Raw genomic sequence first — 4,249 nt, 5'->3', positions numbered from 1 at the left:
GCTCAGGAGAGAAAATCAGTCCTCCTCTCTTAGAGACAGGCCTTTCCTATGCTCCCTTCTCATCAAATCAACCTTAGGGAGGGCTTCACTCGGCTGGGAGCACTGCTAGGGGGGTGTGTGTCACAGTCCTGCCTAGTGGTAGCAGCCAGCCCAGCCAGGGCAGGCACACAGCAGGCATCAGTGAAAGGAAGGAAGAGGCCGGGCGCAGTGGCTCACGCTTGTAATCCCAGCACTTTGGGAGGCCAAGGTGGGTCAGATCACTTGAGGTCAGGAGTTTGAGACCAGCCTGGCCAACATGGCGAAACCTCATCTCTACTAAAAATACAAAAAATTAGCTGGGCATGGTGGCATGCGTCTGTAGTCCCATCTACTCGGGAGGCTGAGGGAGGAGAATCGCTTGAACCTGGGAGGCACAGGTTCCAGTGAGCCAAGATCACGCCATTGCACTCCGGCCTGGGCTACAGAGCAAGACTGTGAAAGAAAGAGAGAGAGAAAGAGAGAAAGAGAGAGAGCGCGAGAGAGAGGGAGGGAGGGAAAGGAAAGGAAAGAAAGAAAGGAAAGAAAGGAAAAAGAGAGAGGCCGGGTGCGGTGGTTCACTCCTGTAATCCCAGCACTTTGGGAGGCCGAGGTGGGCGGATCACAAGGTCAGGAGATCGAGACCATCCTGGCTAACACGGTGAAACCCCGTCTCTACTAAAAATACAAAAAATTAGCCGGGCATGGTGGCGGGCATCTGTAGTCCCAGCTACTCGGGAGGCTGAGACAGGAGAATGGTGTGAATCCAGGAGGCGGATCTTACAATAAGCCACTATCTCACCACTGCACTCTAGCCTGGGTGACAGAGCAAGACTACATCAAAAAAAAAAAAAAAGAGAGAGGGAGAAAGAAGGAAGGAAGGAAAGAGAGAGAAGGAAAGAAAGAAAGGAAAGAAAGAAAGAGAAAGAAAAAGAAGAGAGAAGAAAGAAAGAAAGAGAAAGAAAGAAAAAGAAAGAAAGAAAGAAAAAGAATAAGACAAGGCGTTGGAAGAAGACCTGATCAACAACTTCAGGGTGAAGGGAAAATAACTGATAGAAGACCAGAAAGGCGACCACCTCATGAACGAAGATTTGAAAAGCCACTTAAAGAAAAGGGTGAAGGAGGCGAATTTTCACTAGATAGACCGATTATTGACCAACCTATTCGAGGTCGTGGATGTGGAATGGGCTGAGGAGATGGATCTGATTCTCATGGCAAATGTGAGTTTGATAGGCATCGTGGAAGTGATCTTCTTTTTCACATTACAGTGGCCTGAAGCACGAGGACAAACATGGAGGTAGCGGATCTTACCGCTGGGGAACTGTCAAAGATGAATTAACTGACTTGGATCCATCAAATGTGACTGAGGAAACACCTGAAGGTTAGGAACATCATCCAGTGGCAGTCACTGAAAATAAGGAGAATGAAGTGGAAGAGGTAAAAGAGGAGGGTCCGAAAGAGATGACTTTAGATGAGTGGAAGGCTATTCAAAATAAGGACTGGGCAAAAGTAGAATTTAATATCTGAAAACCAAATGAAGGTGCTGATGGACAGTGGAAGAAGGGATTTGTTCTTCATAAATCAAAAAGTGAAGCGGCTCATGCTGAAGAATCGGTTATGGACCATCATTTCCAGAAGCCAGCAAATGATATAACATCTCAGCTGGAGATCAATTTTGGAGACCTTGGCCGCCCAGGACATGGTGGCAGGGGAGGACGAGGTGGACGTGGGCGTGTTGGGCGCCCAAACCGTGGCAGCAGGACCAACAAGTGCTTCTGCTCCTGATGTGGATGACCAAGAGGCATTCCCAGCTCTGGCGTAACTGATGCCATAAGACAACCCTGGTTCCTTTGTGAACTCTTCTGTTCAAAGCTTTTGCACGCTTAAGGATTCCAAACAACTAAGAAATTAAAAAAAAAACTGTCATTCATACCATTCACACCTAAAGACTGAGTTTTATCTGTTTTAAAAATGAACATCTCTCGCTACACAGAAGTAACAAATATGATAGTCAGTTTTGTATTTAGAAATGTATTGGTGGCCGGGCGCTTAGGAGGCCGAGGCAGGCGGATCACGAGGTCAGGAGATCAAGACCATCCTGGCTAACACGGTGAAACCCCGTTATAATACAAGAAATTAGCCAGGTGTGGTGGCACTCGCCTGTGGTCCCAGCTACTTGGGAGGCTGAGGCAAGAGAATCGACTGAACCTGGGAGGCGGAGGTTGCAGTGAGCCAAGACTGCACCACTGTATTCCAGCCTGGGTGACAGAGGAGACTCCGTCTCAAAAAAAAAAAAAAAAAAAAGAAAAAGAAAAAAGAAAAAAAGGTAATGGTAGCAGGGATGTTTTCATAATTTTCAGAGATTATGCATTCTTCATGAATACTTTTGTATTGCTGCTTGCAAATATGCATTTCCAAACCTGAAATATAGGTGTGAACAGTGTGTACCAGCTTAAAGCTTTCACTTCATTTGTGTTTTTTAATTAAGGATTTAGAAGTTCCCCAATCACAAACTGGTTTTAAATATTGGACATATTGGTTTTAATATCTGCTTTGCATTTTCACACATGGTCAACTGGGACATGTTAAACTTTGATTTGTCAAATTTTATGCTGTGTGGGATACTAACTATATGTATTTTAACTTAGTTTTAATATTTTCATTTTTGGGGAAAAATCTTTTTTCACTCCCCATGATAGCTGTTATATATATATATGTATATATATATATATATATATATATATACGTATATATATATATATATACGTATATATATATATATATATGCTAAATCTTGATATACAGAAATATCAGTACTTGAACAAATTCAAAGCACATTGGTTTATTAACCCTTCCTTGCTCCTTGCATGGTTCATCAGGTTCAAATTATAACTGATTTACATTTTTAACTATATTTACTTTTTAAATGCGTGACTTTCCTATTTTAAAATCTAAACTAGACATCTTATTGGTGAAAGTTGTTTAAGCTACTTATTGTTGGTAGACACATCCTATCAAGTGAAGTAGCTTTATAGGTATGGGTTTCCCCGCCCCGCCTCCACCAGGGTGGGTGGAATAAGTTGATTTGGCCAATGTGTAATATTTAAAGTGTTCTATACAGTAAGTGTCTGGCCATTTGGTATGATTTCTGTGTGTGAAAGGTCCTAAAATCAAAATGGTATACCCATAATCAGCAACCATTTAACCCTTCCTTGTTCTAAAACAAGCAAAAAAATCTAAAGGGCACTGGTTGGTAGGATGAGGTTGGGGAGTATTTTAATTTTTGGAATTTGGGAAGCAGACAGCTTTACTTTATAAGGTTAGAACAGCAGCACCATCCATTAAATATAAACCGAAAATCTTTACTGTTTCTAAATTTCCTAGATTGTTATTATTTGGTCCTAAGTTGAGTATTTGTTCCACAGAAAGTAATAATTATCTTCTCCCTCTTCCTCCATTAGAAAATTAGGTTAATAATGGATTCCTTTAATGGGAGCATCACCACGTATTAAAACATCCATGGAGAGAATGATGAATAAGAAAAGTTTTCTAGGATTGTCTTTTATTCTGCCACATTTATTGTTAAACAGGGAAGGAATTTTTAAAAAAGTTTTAAGAATCGTTCGTCACTTCATTTTTAGAAATATTCTACCTGTATATGGTAATGTCCAGTTTTAAAAATATTGGACATCTTCAATCTTAAACATTTCTATTTAGCGGATTGGTTCTCACATATACTTCTAAAAGGGAAATTGTGCATTACAAGAGTTACTTATTTGGATTAGATTTATTAATCTCAGTTACCTACTATTCTGACATTTTAGGAAGGAGGTAGTTGTTTCTAATGATGGATAAACTTGTGCTGGTGTTTTGGATCTTATGCTGAGCATGTTCTGCACTGATGCTAATGTCTAAAATACCTGCTACCCAGAGATTAATTTAGTCCATAAGGACTATTGACCCCTCTTAAGACTGCAACATACACACTCCTAAATCAGTGTGTTTAGATTTTTCAAGTATCTAACTCATTTCTGAACATGTACCATGTTTATAAACCTCTGATTTCCAGCAGCATACTATAGAAAACACCTGCTATTAAAAACACTTCACAACTTCTACGCAGTGTCACCCATTGGTATCTTGAGAGATAACACAGCAATACCTGGTATGTTGCAAGTTTTCAAGATAGCCAGAACTTAAAAAGTTGGTCCATTAGTTGTATCTGATGGATATA

General features: G+C 40.6%; 1 pseudogene; it reads left to right on the top strand.

Moving 5' to 3' along the window:
• Positions 1–772: 772 nt before the first annotated feature.
• LOC109026341 (SERPINE1 mRNA-binding protein 1-like) lies at positions 773–1,837 on the top strand (annotated as a pseudogene).
• The last annotated feature ends 2,412 nt before the right edge of the window (positions 1,838–4,249 follow it).

This window comes from Gorilla gorilla, chromosome 2 (assembly GCF_029281585.2).
Source record: "Gorilla gorilla gorilla isolate KB3781 chromosome 2, NHGRI_mGorGor1-v2.1_pri, whole genome shotgun sequence".
Classification (NCBI taxonomy): Eukaryota; Metazoa; Chordata; class Mammalia; order Primates; family Hominidae; genus Gorilla; species Gorilla gorilla.
This window is presented reverse-complemented; position numbering and strand designations above follow the sequence as displayed.